The sequence below is a fragment of the Callithrix jacchus genome, chromosome X (genome assembly GCF_049354715.1).
Source record: "Callithrix jacchus isolate 240 chromosome X, calJac240_pri, whole genome shotgun sequence".
NCBI lineage: Eukaryota > Metazoa > Chordata > Mammalia > Primates > Cebidae > Callithrix > Callithrix jacchus.
In genome coordinates, this window is record NC_133524.1 from 119,112,959 (window position 1) to 119,130,156 (window position 17,198).

The window sequence follows — 17,198 nt, forward strand, 5'->3', positions numbered from 1 at the left end:
CATGTGTACCATCTGTCAGTCAAGCAGCCTCTCTTTCTCTCATGGTAAGGTCCTGGATCCGGATGCTTTACACTCCATTGTCAGGCATATTGTGTAGGGTTATTTAGTTTTTTTCATATATGTCAGCAATGGTAACTCAGTTACTGTGTATAGAGCCCTAGAGTAATATTAGGAATCTATGCAAAGGCAGGAGGCAGTGTAATGTAATTTTTTTAAAAAAAGAACTCAGCTAGGAGGTAGAAGTCAGGTTTGAATCCCAAGAATTCATCTAACTAGCGAGATGGCAAACCAAACCTCTCTGAACCTGATTGTCAATCTGTAAAATGCAGTTAGACAAGATCACTATTTCCCAAAATTTACATGAGATGATTTTAGATACTATATAGCAAAACTACTCTTTTAATGTATTCGTTTTGAATGTATATTAAATACATATTAGAAAAACAACTATCCTAGCAATTCTGTGATTTTTATAGATACCATTTCTTGGAATGAGGCAAAAGTATATATGTAGATAAAAGAAACTTGGTCAATGTAAATAAAAATATTTAGTAAATTATAGTTCAGATGGTCCACCTATGTGGCAAAAAACTGTAAAAATGGTATATTAATGACTAAAATTTAGAAAACACACCACTGTCACTTCTAGATCTATACTTCTTCCCTCTTGGAGTTCAGTTTGGACCAGGGTAGGCCAGGAGTGAGGGTGTAGACCCATTAGCTGGGTGAATGCTGAGGACACAAACAAGGATGCAAAACCAGAGCCCCATTATCTTTGGGGATATAAAGTTAAAAGGCAGACTAAAACTTTAAAATCAGTCCAGGTGGGCAAAAGCCAAGATAGATTTGAGTATTCTTAGCCAAGTTCTAAACAGAGCTGAGGATCTCAAGGATCAATCAAAAACAGTCTAGCAGATGACACAAGGCAAACTGGATCTGGATTGTATGATCCAACAACAGATGTTCATCACCCCGCAAATAAGACCAAAAACAAAAACAAAAAAACAACAAAAGACCCACAAACAATTGAAGTACCCAGGGGAGAACACAAGCCATAGCAGGGCTAATTCAGTGTTGCACCAATTAACCACTGCCTTAGAAGACCTGACAGTTTCCCTGCCTAGGTTGAGACTGGTCCCAGAGTTGGGGACAGTTGCTGATCCTGTAAGTGGAGGAATTTAGGTAATGTCTGCTGTCAGCAGTAGAGAGCTACAGGCAATCAAACAGATCATTCTGCAAGGAGAAAAAATAGAAGAAAGTTCATGTATCTTCTAATCCTCCCTGTGTTAGCTGTTTCCTTTAGACTTTGAATTAATTTTCTCAGAACTAATATGAGGAAAGACTTCTTGTCCACCCACCTCTCTAAGCCTTTTACAGATCAGGAAATGGACTCAGAAAATGTACATAACTTGTCCAAAGTCTCATAGCTAATCCATTGCCAAACTAGGTTTTCTATCTAGGTTGGTAACACTCTGGGTAGAGCACCTTGCTCATCCCACTTTACCCACCTAAGCTTCTCAATGAGATGGAAAGCTAGGACCATAAAGGTCACATAAGAGCATTTGCAGACACACAAATGTAAATAAATGAAGCATAAGCTCTAAATTTATGAGGATGAAGTGATCAGAGATTAAAAGGTCTTTTAAAAACAAGGACACTTTTGTGAATCTGGGTTGGAAAAAACCTATCCCAAAGCCCAATATGAACTGTATCTTAACAGGCAGCAATTACATCTCCGTCACTCCCTGCTGTCTAAACACTTTCTATCCCTCTTTTCTCTCTTTCTCTCTCTCTCTCTCTCTCACACACACACACACACACACAGACACACACACATAAACACACACACACACACTTTCATTCCCTTATTTCTCATGCTTTATCTTCTCTCTCCCTCCTCATCCAACCTCACCTATGCCAGAAAATAATAATGGAAGTAAAATTTTTCCAAAATTTTACTAAAACAAGAGCATTACTCATAAAATTGAGCCAAACAGGCAGCCAGGAGCTTCAACAAGCTTGAAGAAGTGAACTCTGCAACTTACCAGATCTCAGACTGTACCAGAAACAGAGAAGGGCCTGTTTTGTTTAGAGAGAAAAGAAGTTCAAATAAGATTCAGTTATGTGCTTTTGCTTGCCAATAACAACTATTCCCTTCTCTCTTCCCCTTCCAGGTCTTCTTGTTCTGTTCTCTGCTTTCCCTTCCTTTGTTCTACCATTTTTATGTTCTAAATAAAAAATTCAAATTCTCAAAGCCACGTGTTGTGATGACTGACACCTCAGCAGATGGCATGTAAACACAGAGCTCACTGGGCTGGAGCCTGGCTTTTCAGGCAAGGGAGGTGGACTTGAAGGGAAAAATTCCCACTGGTCCCAAATGCAAGGGAGCACAGTCATCTCTCCTGGTGCACAACTTCTCTGGTGGCTCAGGATTCACTTTCTTCTCCAAATGAAAATGGGACATAGAACACCAAGGGAATGAGGAGTTGGGACTAGGCTGGGATCCAACTTCCTGCCATGCATTTAGAAAGCCACAGGCATTTGTCAGCTTAAAGTAGCCAACTCTGAGACTCCTATTTTCTCTCACCCAAAATGCTTTTATTATAGTCAACCATTGTACTGTGTCTCTCTTCTCTCTCTCCCCTGCCTGAAATTAACAAGGAGAGATAATTTCCTGCCCAATGTTATAGCGAGGTGAATTAAAAGCATTCTATCTTCTCCACAAGTGCTCAGATCATGTCCTCTAAACACAGTGCTTCCAAAACTGTCTGTGAAGAAGAACCAGTTTTTTCCCCCAAGATCTTCAGGTACCAGTAAACATGCAATAAAAACAAATGACTTTAAAAATGAAACAAGCAAAATAGGAAATATAAAATGTAAGTTCAATATTTTTTAGTATTACATTCGACAGCCATATTACCCTGTCAAATTCCTATGAAGGCTGATAAATATTTACCCTCCATTTATTTCCTTATATCATCTCAGACTGGTAATGAACAATGAACCAGCACTAATCTGCACACATTTTGAGTAGCACTGCTCTAAAGGTCTTTATAGTAAGTTTTTTTTAATATATATATACCACTGTATGTCCAACAACTTGTTAAGTTCACAGCAAGGAAAACAGAGGGTAGTGTCCTTAAATACCTTATAATTGTATTGGACAGACCACACTTGCCTAGCTTATGATAATTGCCATGGAGATAGAACAGGTGCTGGGACAATGAATAAAGAGAAGGCAGATTGTGGAAGTCAATACCGTGGAAGTCTGCACAGTGTGGCCAGAGAAGGACTTTCAGAAAAGGTGACTTTGAAACAATGATCTGGGAGGATTCAGCTACATGATGAATCAGGGAGAGTTCATGCATAGGGAACAGTACATGCCAAAGTCCTGAGGCAAAAAACAGCTTGATGTCTTCCCTGAACAGTCAGAAGGCAATTTTGTGTAGAGTAGAATGAGTGACAAGACAGATTAGGTGCCAGGTGGAAGAATTTTACCTTTTTTCTACAGCAACAGAAGGCCCATTGAAGAATCTCAAGCAGGGAAGTGGCATAATCTGATGTATGCTTTTTTAAAAATCAGTGTTAAATGGACGAATTTTATGTGATATAACTTATACCTCAATGAAGCTGTTAGTAAAAAAATAGATCAGTGGCTATTTCCCCATTAATAGAACTTATGCCAAGATGTAATTATTTGTTTATTCACACAAATAACCTCCACTGAACTGAAGTGCCACTAGGGCAAGAACCAAGTTCGAGATGGTTCACCACTGTAACAGCTAGCACTTAATAGGTTTCTAAGTATGTGTGTTGGTTAGACTAAAGAATAAAATTGTGAGTGAACAACATAAGCAACCTGTAATCAAGTACTAATATATATGGTGTAATCTTCAACTCTACACATTGTTCCCTCCCAGGAGGATGGATCTGCTTTCTAGAAAAAGACTTGCATCTCTCATTAGCAACCTGAAAACTTGAATCACCAAAATTACTATGCATTTCTTTATTGAAGCAACACCCAGATGAACAATTCAAATGGCACTAAAGGCAGAGCCAGTCTTCATATAAAACGTGAGACAGATAGTTATCTCTGGCAATCTTCCAACTCTCATTCTACTACTTTTAACTTTCCTGTAGGCAAGCCACCTTTCCCATTTATCACCCATAATATAACAACTCATAAAAGTCACCCAACTTATCTTGTCTCTGTTTTCCTCTTTATACAAACTGTGCCCTAGGAATAGTATTGTATGAAGGAAATCTCCACATCATATCTTGAATAATAAATGCACTTAATGTAATCCTTGAATATATTTATTTCCAACTCTCAATTATCCACACCTCCAAAGGTAAAGTGAATTTCAGTGTGGGAAAATTAACAAAGATGGGATAATTCCAAAGTCATTTGGATCTTTGGAAGATTGAATTGTCTCGCTATTCTCAAATCATGGATGGTCTGTGTTTGGATGACAGTTGTGTAACTGGTGTCTATGTAGAAAATGACTTTGGAGAATTAATCAAAGGAAGCTTACAGAACCCTGCATGAACTGCTAAGGTATAAAGGTCATGTTGGTTTTACACAGCTGCATTCAGATGTGGGCAAAGGTGCACCGATCAAACAAACAAACAGACATGACATGATTGAGAAGTGATGCAATTGATGAACTATAGCAGAACCTACAAATCCAAACAGGTAGTTTCCATTTCAGAAGAATTACTGCTGGAGATTATGCCCATATTTCTAACAAACATCACCATCGTTGCACAGATGCAGTCAAGTGTATGGAAGCACAGAATGTAGAAAGTGAGAAATCAGAGTTTCAACTCACCCTATCTATGAGCAGTAGGATTGCCTCCAACCTGTCTCTGCCTTCTCTCACATCTTTTAATCAGTAAACACCAAATCTACTGTTCAAACCAAAGGAAAGGATACTAACATAGCAATTAGCCAACGAAGCTATCAATTGCAACCTGATAGAATTGGTGAAATGCAAACAGCACTAGAATTTGATAAGTTTAGTCCAAGCACACAAAAACCATTGAGTATGTGATCATCACTTCATTATTAAAATCCTTATGAAATAATAAGATGGGCTTAACAGAAATTCCATAGCACAACAGGAAATTTGGGACCTTAGTGTCACTTGGCAATTATGTTGTAGAGTACACACATATACTTATTGCACAGAAGGCATGGGAAATCATACAATAATAAAGAAGACAAAAATCCATAAACAGTCATCCATATGTACTATAGTCAATGTAATCACTGGGTATGGGGGAGAGGAAAGGAGCATAATTAGCCCCCTTACTACCTAGTAGAAGACACAGAGACAAATTTGATATAGATGTTTCTTAGCCATAATTTCAATAATTGAAAATGTTAGCAAGGATGCAGAAAAAAAAGGGAATGTTTGCACATTGTTAGTGGTAATGTAAATTAGCATAGCCATTGTGGAAAACTGTATGGTGGTTCCTCAAAAAACTAAAAATGGAACTACCATATGATCCACTAATCCCATTGCTGGGCATATATCCAAAGAAAACTACAAATCATTATATTGAAGAGTTATCTGCATTTTCATATTTATTGCAGCACTATTCACAATAACCAAGAAGTGGAATCAACCTAAGTGTCCATGAATGGATGAATGGATAAAGAAAATGTGGTGTATATACATAACAGAATAACATTCAGCCATAAAAGGGGGAAAATCCTGTCATTTTTGACAATATGGATGAATCTAAAGGACATTATGTCAAGTGAAGTAAGCCAGGCACAAAAAGACAAATACCACGTGATCTCATATATATGTGGAATCTTAAAAAGTTGAACTCATAGAAGTAGAGAGTAGAATGGTGGTTACCAGAGGCTAGGGCTTGACCAGGGAGAGAATTAGGAGTTGTTAATAAACAGGTACAAAGTTTCAGACAGGCAGTAGGAACAGGTTTTGAGATATATTGCACAGCAGGGTGCAATAATAAGGTATCATATATTTCAGACTAAGAAAGAAAATTTCAAATGTCTTACCATAAAAAAACTATAGCTGAACAAGAGGATGGATATGTGAATTAGCTTGATTTAATCATTTCACATTATGTATACCAGAACATTACATTGTACCCTATAAATTTACACAATTATGATTTGTCAATCAAAATAATATTAATAATAAAAAAGAAAGAAAGGAAAGAAAAGAAAATGGTTCTTGAAGAATGCAAAAGAGGCAACTAAAGTTGTAAGTAATAAAGTAGGGGCCCTTTATAGGCAAAGAGAACAAAGAAAGATAGCAATGTTAAAGAGTGCATGATGTGGCTAGATCATGAGGTCTGTTGAAGGAAATGGTTGTAGATGAGGCCGGAGAGTACAAGATAATAGATAATGAAAATCCTTGAAAGTAAAGTTAAAATATTTGGTTGTCAATAGAAATTTGGGACCCATTGCAATCCTTTGAAGAAGGAGTCTTGTACTCTAACTGGCATTTTAGGAAGGTAAATTTATTATGTGAAGAATATTGATTTTGTATCCTGAGACTTTGCTGAAGTTGCTTTTCAGTTTCAGGAGATTTTGGGCTGAGACGATGGGATCTTCTAGATATACAATCATGTCTTCTGCAAATAGAGACAATTTGGCTTCCTCCTTTCCTATTTGAATACCCTTTATTTCTTTTTCTTGCCTGATTGCTCTGGCTAGAACTTCCAGTACTATATTGAATAGGAGTGGTGAGAGAGGACATCATTGTCTAGTGCCAGATTTCAAAGGGAATGCTCCCAGTTTGTGCCCATTCAGTATGATATTGGCTGTTGGTTTGTCGTAAATAGCTTTTATTATTTTGAGATACGTTCTGTCAATACCTAGTTTATTGAGGGTGTTTAGCATAAAGGGCTGTTGAATTTTGTCAAAGGCCTTCTCTGCATCAGTTGAGATAATCATGTGGTTTTTGTTTTTGGTTCTGTTTATGTGGTGAATTACATTTATAGACTTGCGTATGTTGAACCAGCCTTGCATCCCCGGAATGAATCCTACTTGATCTTGGTGGATAAGCTTTTTGATGTGCTGTTGCATTTGGTTTGCCAGTATTTTATTGAAGATTTTTGCATCTATGTTCATCATGGATATTGGCCTGAAGTTTTCTTTTCTTGTTGAGTCTCTGCCGGGTTTTGGTATCAGGATGATGTTGGTCTCATAAAATGATTTGGGAAGGATTCCCTCTTTTTGGGTTATTTGGAATAGTTTCAGAAAAAGTGATAACAGTTCCTCTTTGTGCTTCTGGTAGAATTCGGCTGTGAACCCATCTGGACCTGGGCTTTTTTTGTGTGGTAGGCTCTTAATTGCTGCCTCAACTTCAGATCTTGTTATTGGTCTGTTCAGGGTTTCGGCTTCTTCCTGGTTTAGGCTTGGGAGGAGGCAAGTGTCCAGGAATTTATCCATTTCTTCCAGGTTTACTAGTTTATGTGCATAGTGTTGTTTGTAATAATCCTGATAATGGTTTGAATTTCTGTGGAATCTGTGGTGATATCCCCTGTATCGTTTTTTATTGCATCTATTTGGTTATTCTCTCTTTTCTTTTTTATTAATCTGGCTAGTGGTCTGTCTATTTTGTTGATCTTTTCGAAAAACCAGCTCCATGAGGCCAACAAACATATGAAAAAATGCTCATCATCACTGGTCATTAGAGAAATGAAAATCAAAACTACATTGAGATACCATCTCACGCCAGTTAGAATGGCGATCATTAAAAAATCTGGAGACAACAGATGCTGGAGAGGATGTGGAGAAATAGGAACACTTTTACACTGTTGGTGGGAGTGTAAATTAGTTCAACCATTGTGGAAGACAGTGTGGGGATTCCTCAAAGACCTAGAAATAGAAATTTCATTTGACCCAGCAATCCCATTACTGGGTATATATCCAGAGGATTATAAATCATTCTACTATAAGGATATATGCACACGAATATTCACTGCAGCACTGTTTACAATAGCAAAGACCTGGAACCAACCCAAATGCCCATCGATGATAGACTGGACAGGGAAAATGTGGCACATATACACCATGGAATATTATGCAGCCATCAAAAACGATGAGTTCGGGTCCTTTGTAGGGACATGGATGAACTGGAGACCATCATTCTCAGCAAACTGACACAAGAACAGAAAATGAAATACTGCATGTTCTCACTCATAGGTGGGTGTTGAACAATGAGAACACATGGACAAAGGGAGGGGAGCACTACACACTGGGGTCTGTTGTGGGGATTACGGGAGGGACAGTAGGGGATGGGGAGTTGGGGAGAGATAGCATGGGGAGAAATACCAGATATAGGTGAAGGGGAGGAAGGCAGCAAATCACACTTCCACGTGTGTACCTATGCAACTATCTTGCATGTTCTTCACATGTACCCCAAAACCTAAAATGCAATTTAAAAAAAAGAAAATAAAGAAAGAAGAATAAACTGGAGAGAAAAAAAAACAGAAATCAGAGCACCAACTAGGAAGCTAAGACAATAATCTAGGCCAGTGGTTCTCAAACCCTCTCATACTTCTAAGTCACCTGTTGAATTAGATGCTTAGGCCTCAAACTCCATAAGTCTAAATAAGAGAAAGGCATACAAAAAGAAGAGATTTTAAAGGGATGTAATCACCTTGCTTTGGGGCATATTCTTTTATTGTTTTTAAGTGAAAGTAAGTTTATTAGGAAAGTAAAGGAATAAAGGATGGCTACTTTATAGGTAGAGCAGCTCTGAGGGCTGCTGGTTGCCCATTCTTATGGTTATTTCTTGATTACATGTTAAGTGAGGGGTGGATTATTCATGAGTTTTCTGGGAAAGGGGTGGACAATTCCCAGAAATGAGGGTTCATCCCCATTTTAGACCCTACAGGGTAACTTCCTGACGTTGCCATGGCATTTGTAAACTGTCATGGCACTGGTGGGAGTGTAGCAGTGAGAACAATCAGAGGTCACTCTCATTGGTGAGATTTAGCAGGCTTATCAGCAAGTTCATTATGACCTGTATCTTGTGCTGACCTCCTATCTTATCCTGTGACTTAGAGTGCCTAAGCATCTCTTAATGCAGCCCAGTAGGTCTCAGCCCTATTATACCCAGCCCCTATTCATGATGGAGTTAAACCAACTCTGACATTTCCCCATCCTTTTATAAGGGAACCATTAATCCTATGGGTTGTAGAAGGCGATTCATCTTCTGTAATTTCTTTAGGCTGAATAGGGCGATGATATTCCTGCTTAACTATTGGTTCCCTTGCACTTGGGGTAAAGAGGAGCTCAATCAGAAAGCATTGGTAAGTCAAGGGCCATTCATAACTCTGAGTTCCAACAAAAGGTGATATCTGGAAAATTAATAAATGTTCAATTTCAGAGAACATTGAGTAAGCTTATCCTGCAATCCTACACAGAGTGCAACAGCCATATATTTACAACAGTAAAGCAAAATAAGCAAAATTATCCCAAGTAAACTAAATAAGGCGGCTTTCCATGAACTGGGCAACTGTTGCAACCAAGCTGATATGGGGTTGCTGGCTGACTCCAGTATGTGGGGCACATTCTTTTTACAAAACACGTGGAATACGGAAGTTAATTTAGTCAGCAGGTGATTAGAGAAGGGAGTTCTAGAGTATATGAGAAGGTCTAATTGGAGAGTCATTGGTATCTTATTCAAAGTAAATTAAGGTTGAAAATACCAAAATAAAGTAAGAAATTAATTTGTTTTACAGACTCTAAAGCCTCAAAATGTAACAAGTTCATTTTCTGAGGTATTTGTGTGGTAAATATTATCCTTTTGAAAAAGTAAATTCTCAGAGCCCAACTTTATGAAAAATCATAACCACCCCCACAGTCAAACACACAAAATTAAAAATATAAAAAGGCAAATAAAAAAGAACAAAAAATGCTAATGTCTTTGGGTAGATGAGAGATGCTAGAAGAAAGAACTTGTTTTCAAGCAGAAAAATGAACTGCTGAAGCAGTCTATGATTCAGTGAAGGAGAAAGCAGTTGCTATAAAATAGCAACCTGCTTAAACAAAAGGAACCATTGTTCCTTGCAAAAACATCAAGTCTACTCAAACACATTTTGTTTTTGGTAAAAATGTTACTTTAAAATACATCATTTTAATAGCAGATGAAGCTCAGTGAGGAAACAGAATTCATGACACAGAAACTTCCTTTGAAGTCAAACTTGTTAAAAATGCATGTATTAAATAAAAAGATGTGGGTTATCTATCCTTTTGGTTTTTTTGTTTTGTTTGTTTGTTTTTTGAGACAGAGTCTTGCCCTGTCACCCAGGCTGGAGTGGAGTGGCATGATCTCCACTCACTGCAATCTCTGCCTCCGAGGTTCAAGCAATTCTCCTGCCTCAGCCTCCCAAGTAGGTGGGATTATAGGCACCTGCCACCACACCCAGCTAATTTTTGCATTTTTAGTAGAGACAGGGTTTCACCATGCTGGCCAGGCTGGTCTCAAACTGCTAACCTCAGGTCTTCTGCCCACCTTGGCCTCCCAAAGTGCTGGGATTACAGGCGTGAGCCACCACACCCCGCCTTCTGTCCTTTTTGAACAGTTGCCATTGGAAGAGGTGCTCAGGTCAAGCATTTAAACCCTGAAATAAAAGTCAGAACAGGCCAGGTGCAGTGGCTCACACCTGTAATCCCAGCACTTTGGGAGGCCGAGGTGGGTGGATCACCTGAGGCTGGGAGTTCGAGACCAGCCTGGCCCACATGGACAAACCCCATACAAAATTAGCCAGGTGCTGGTGGCTCATGCCTGTAATCTCAGCTCCTCAGGAATCTGAGGCAAGAGAATCACTTGAACCCAGGAGGTGGAGGTTGCAGTGAGCCAAGGTCAGACCACTACACTCCAGCATGGGCAATAGATCAAGACTCCATGTCAAAAAAAAAAAAAAAAGTCAGAACAAACTAAAAAGACTTAAGAACATGAAACCAAATGTCAACTTTGTTCTGAACCAAGAACATGAATTAAAAAGTAAACCTTGTAAACTCACTTATGTATTTATATAGCAATCATAAGCTTTTTCTAAAGACTTGGATTTTCTGATAATAAAAATATCTGTGTTCACATATATTGCTGTCTGGTCACTGCTCTACTTCTACTCACAAAAGCATTCATTATACAAGGGAAAAAATAGAATACAGGGAGGAGGCTGGGCTGTGGGACAGAGATAAATCTGATTGACAGTAATTGGAGCGTGTCTGATAGGCAGATGCTTCATGGGACTGGTCAGAGCTGATTGGCTGAGGGAGCTATGTCCTACTCGTGGGTGTTGTTATCAGAGGAGGAGTAAGGATGGAAGTTTCTGGAAAAGGTCACATGATAAAGAGGACCAGTAAGAGGTAGCTTCATGGATGGCGTCTGAGGCAGCTAGCTGTGGAGAACAATTTGACAGCTGGCAAGCAGACAGGTAGGATATGCTCCTTCTGCTACTGCTCTCTACCGCTTAAACTCGATCTCTTTCTTCTTTTACCTCTTGGGTCTGGGTATTGAAGGCCTAAGGCTGCTACATCTAATTTTAGAGACATTTTAGGAAACTAGGGACTCTAGATTCCCCCACATGGTGAACTGTGGTTGGCCATTTCCAACTGCTGATGATGCCAGAAACAAAGGCAATGGGGAACCTGGAGGCAAGGCATGCCTTCCTTTAGCTAGAAGCTCTCTCCTAAAATATTTGTCTCTACATATTACCTCCACCCTTTCCCTTTCCACTTTTACCTAATGACTTTTGAGTGATAAAAACTGTGTGGGCAATTTTACAAAAGTTTCAGAAAGACCAGACACTTCAATTTCTCAAAAGAGTGGAGTGGCAAGTCCCAATGTAGATCATAATATTAAAAAAAAAATTTGGCCAACAGCTAGGAAATGTTAATCATTTAGCCAGAAGCTCATGTAATAGCCATCTCTACACTCCTTAACCTTCTCCTGATAGAAATTGGTACCGGACAGCCAATTCTGTTACAATAATTTTTTGGTAGGGTTTAAGGAAAATAGGGATCAAAATTCCCAAAAGTGCAGACTTTGGGTGGTAAACATCAAGCAAAAATTACCGAAAGGGAAAAAAGCAAAAAGTGGACTAGGAGCCACTAACTTTCAGTATCTCCCACCTTTCCACTCTCTCCTCTCCTTTTTTCCCCTTTTATTTACTACACGTATGATAGCCAGATGTGTTATTTAATGTCTTAACAGAGGGTTTATGGGGATTTTTCCTCAACTTTCCAAACTGAAGGACTGCGAATTGAAAGCTCACAAAAGGAAATCTAGCAACAGGCTATGAACATGGATGATCATTTAAAATAAAAGGATAGGCAGAGGAGAGCCAAGAGCCAGACAACTTCTGCACCATAGGCAAAACCTCTCTCCCAAGTGCAGCAGTGGGGGTAGAGAAGGAGCTAGAACTTCTCTCTTAATACAGCTATGCCTACCATTCATCCCTTTTTCCCCAGTTTCTCAGATCCTCACTTCCTTGTCAAAGATTTGGTGGTCAGTTCTGCTGAATTTGTGTCTTTGTTGAGATGATAGGGAGAGTCTGGCCTCAATTTTCAAAATGTTGTGTACTGTGCTTGTCCATGATTCTAATAGTGTCTAGGAATAGGTGAAAGAAAACAGAACAGCAACTGTTTCTGAACTTCCTTCTTTCTACTGTTATTCTTTACCTTTTTTTTTTTTTTAATGGTGAAAAGATTATACACATATTTAGAATTAGCCAGCTGGACTCAGTTTAGATGATCCCAATTTTGTTGGCAACATCCAAAGCATCATAATCAGGAGCCAGTCGAACACATGCCTTCTTCTCTCCATCAGGCCAAATCAGGGTGTTGACCTTGGCCACATCAATGTCATAGAGCTTCTTCACAGCCTGTTTAATCTGGTGCTTGTTGGCTTTAACTTCCACAATGAACACAAGTGTGTTGTTGTCTTCTATCTTCTTCATGGCAGACTCAGTGGTCAGTGGAAACTTGATGACAGCATAGTGGTCGAGTTTGTTTCTCCTGGGGGCCCTCTTCTGAGGATATTTGGGCTGCCTCCGGAGTCGCAGTGTCTTGGGCCGCCGGAAGGTGGGTGACGTGCCGATCTTCTTTTTTATGTGGCTGTGGACACCTATCAACACTGCCTTCTTGGCCTTTAAAGCCTTTGCTTTGGCTTTGGCTTTAGGAGGGGCAGGAGCTTCCTTCTTCACTTTCGGCGCCATCTTGTGAAAAGTATTCTTTACCTTTTTATTTCATCTGTTTACCTATTTGATCTGTTTTGTGGACATTTCTGTTATATTCATTGTTTTACAGAGGTTTTAGAGCTACTTGGCATATATATCCAAACTTGAGGTCAGTGTGTTATCAACTCAAAAACAGAAGTCTAGCAAGAGTTATGGATAGGAGAAATGCCTTAAAAATAGAGATTCTAGGTGAATAAGAACCAGGAGCCAGCCAACTTCTGCTCTTAGACAGGATCCCTACATTCTACCAGTGACCTTAATCCCTTTGTTTTTCTTTTATCCTCTAGGTGTTCGGTGGACATTTCCACTGCATTAATGTCTTTATAGAGTGTTGAGTGGGACATGGGTTCAGTATTCTCACCTATAATTCACAAGTGATTAGCTGAGGAAGTAAAACCTAAAAAGAATTTATGAACAAATGAAATGTCTTAAACATATTGTGATAGGAAACAAAACAAGATTAAGAGCCAGCAAACTGCTGCCCTTCATACAAAAGTGGTCTACTAATAAGCCCCTTTTTACCACACACCCATCCTACTTTTCCTTCTCTCTCTTACTTCTAGGATATCGGGTGGTCACTGCTGCTACATCAGTTACCTTGCTGAAATTGGGAGACTCTAATATCAGTTTTCTATATACTACTGATTGTATTTACTCATGTCAGCTACAACATTTAGCAATATGTGATGGAAAAGACAACATGCTTTGAATCACATTAGAACGTACACAGGGAAATCAAGAGTTAGCCAACTTCTGCCCAATAGTCAGCACCACTCCCTGGCCTTCCTTCACTCTGTCAATGACCTTCACACATTTGTTTTTCCCGTTTCCCTTTGAGGTTTTCAGTGGTCACTTGTGTTATATTATTTTAGAGATTTCAGTGGGGCTTAGGAAAATATTCCCACCTGAATCTCTGCAGGTAATCAGATGTAAGACCTAGGAATAATTTATTTTTAATTTTTGTGGATACATAACATACATACATATATATATATATATAATTACATAATAATCATATCATGAAAATTTGGGTATCCATCCCCTCAAGCATTTATCTTTTGTGTTACAAGCCAAGTACCCTCTTTTAGTTATTTTAAAATGTACAAGTAAGTTCTTATTGACTATAGTCACCTTGTTGTGTAATCAAATACTAGGTCTTATTCATTGTTTCTAACTTTTTTTGTATTAACCATCCTTACCTTCCTCCCACCATCCCCCCTACCCTTCCCAACCTCTGATTACCATCCTTCTCTATCTCTATGAGTTTACTGCTTCGACTTTTAGAGCCCACGAATAAGTTAAAGCATGTGATATTTGTCTTTCTGTGCCTGGCTTATTTCTCTTAGCATAATGACCTCCAGTTCCATCCACATTGTTGCAAATGACAGGATCTCATTCTTTTTTATGACTGAATAGTACTCCACTGTGTAGATGTATCACATTTTCTTTACCCATTCATCAGTTTGTGGATGCTTAGGTTGCTTCCAAATCTTGGTTATTGTGAACACTGCTGCAACAAACATAGGATATCTCTTTGATATCCTGATTTCCTTACTTTTGGATATATACCCAGCAGTGGGATTCCTGGATCTTATGGAAACTCTTTTTTCAGTTTTTTAAGGAGCCTCCAAACTGTTCTTTATAGCGGTTTATTAATTTACATTATCACCAATAGTGTATGAGGATTCTCTTTTCTCTACATCCTCACAAGAATTTTTTATTGCCTGTCTTTGTATAAAAGCCATTTTAACTGGGGTGAGATGATATTTCATTATAGTTTTGATTCTGCATTTCTCTGATGATCAATAATGTTGAACACCTTTTCATATACCTGTTTGCCATTTGTATGTCTTCTTTTGAGAAATATCTATTGCCCATTTTAAAAATTGGATTATTGGATTTTTTTTCCTAAAGAGTTGTCTGAACTTTTTATATATTCCTGTTATTAATCCCTTATAAGATGAAGAGTTTGCAAATTTCTTTTTCCCATTCTGTGGATTGTTTCTTCACTTTGTTGATTGTTTCCTTTGCTGTGCAGAAGTTTTTTAACTTGATATGATCCCATTTGTCCATTTTTGCTTTAGTCGTCTGTGCTTGTGGAGTGTTACTCAAGAAATTTTTGCCCAGACCAACATCCTGGAGATTTTCCCCAATGTTTCATTGTAGTGGTTTCATAATTTGATGTCTCAGATTTAAGTCTTTAATCCATTTTATTTGATTTTTGTATAAGGTGAGAGATAGGGATCACGTTTCATTATTCTGTATATGGATATCCAGTTTTCCCAGCACAATTTGCTGAAGAGACTGTCTTTTCCCCAATATTTGTGGCTATTCGAATTTTTTTATTTCTTTTTCAGATTGTTCACTGTTGCCGTATAGAGATGCCATTGATTTTCATATGTTAATTTTTTATACTGTAACTTTGTTGAATTTGTTTATCAGTTTCAAAGTTTTTTGGTGAAGTCACTAGGTTTTTCCACATATAAGATCATATTATATAGAAACAAGGATAATTTGGATAATGTGACTTCTTCCTTTCCACTTTGGATGCCCTTTATTTCTTTCTTTTGTCTGATTAATCTAGCTAGGACTTTCAGTACTATGTTGAATAACAGTGAAAGTGGTCATCCTTGTCGTGTTCCAGATCTTAGAGGAAATGCTTTCAATATTTATTCCCATTCTGTACAATACTACAGAATGGGAAAAATACCACAAACAGAGAAGCTTAGCAAGCATTCTAGACAAGTAAAATTCCTTAAAATAACAAAGTGTGAACCATCAGCCAGCCAATTTTTGTCTTTGTGCCAGACTATTTATCCTAACTTCCATCATCCTGTATAACCCCTCCATCATCACCATTCTATTGCCTTCCTTATCCACTCTGGTTGTTGTCTGGGCTCTTGTCTGTGTTATTGTCTTTATATTGGTTTCAAGGATTCACAGCTCAACTTTACCACTTTGACTACTGTGGGTGTCTTGCATAATGAAAAGGATTTAACAAGGTAGTATAAAAATGTGTATTCTCTTAATATTTTTGGATTTTAAAAAAGAAGTTCCAGAAATCAGACACCTCCTGTCCTCTATCAAGAGGACAATCCTCAATCCTAAAATAACTGTCATCCTCATCCCTATTTTACTTCACTTTTACATATATTCTCATGCTTGGTAAATGGTTCATGGTCATCTCTCCCCTATCAGTGTCTTTGCTAAGCCTGTGGGAAAAATTAGGCCTCTGTGTTCAATCTTGTAGCCTATAGTTTCTCACAATAGAAAGTCGCAATTTGTGAAGAAAAACAGCACGTGTTACAAAATTGAATTCAGATAGAAGGTAGTCCAGATGCCAGCTGACTTTTGCCATTTATTTAACACCTCTCTTGTAGCTTCCATCTTTCTACAGCTGACCTGCTTTCCTTTATTTTCCCTTTATCATCCAAATGTTTAATATTCATTTTCGTAGTGCTGGTATATTTGCAAAGGTTTTAGAGAGACTCAGTATTATCAATTTGAATCACTTTTTTTTTTAGACAGAGTCTCACTCCGTTGCCCAGGCTGGAGTGCAGTGGCATGATCTCTCACTGCAACCTCTGCCTCACAGGTTCAAGCTATTCTCATGCCTCAGACTCTACAGTAGCTGGGACTATAGGTGTGCACCACCACATCCAGCAATTTCTGTATTTTTAGTAGAGATGGGGGTTTCACCACCAAGGCTGGTCTTGAACTCATGACCTCAAGTGATCTGCCCACCTCTGCCTCCCACAGTAGCTAGGATTACAGGCTTGAGCCACTGTCTGGCCAACTTAAGGTCCTTTTGTGGCCAACTACTAAAGAGAACTCTAGCAAGAGTTGTGGACAAGTGAAATGCCTTAAAATAACGAGATATTACATGAATATGGACCAAGAGTCAGCCAACCCCTGCCCTCAGCCAGAATGTGCATCCCAACTTTTAATTTCTATAACTA

The 17,198-nt window shown here is 38.5% G+C and overlaps 1 protein-coding gene and 1 pseudogene across 13 annotated transcripts in view; one reads left to right on the forward strand and one right to left on the reverse strand.

Annotated features, from left to right (window-relative positions):
- GRIA3 (glutamate ionotropic receptor AMPA type subunit 3) overlaps nucleotides 1-17,198 on the forward strand; it is a 315,767-nt gene that overhangs the window by 183,454 nt on the left and 115,115 nt on the right. The gene's annotated exons all lie outside the window — the stretch shown is intronic.
- On the reverse strand, nucleotides 12,736-13,229 carry LOC108589849 (large ribosomal subunit protein uL23 pseudogene; annotated as a pseudogene).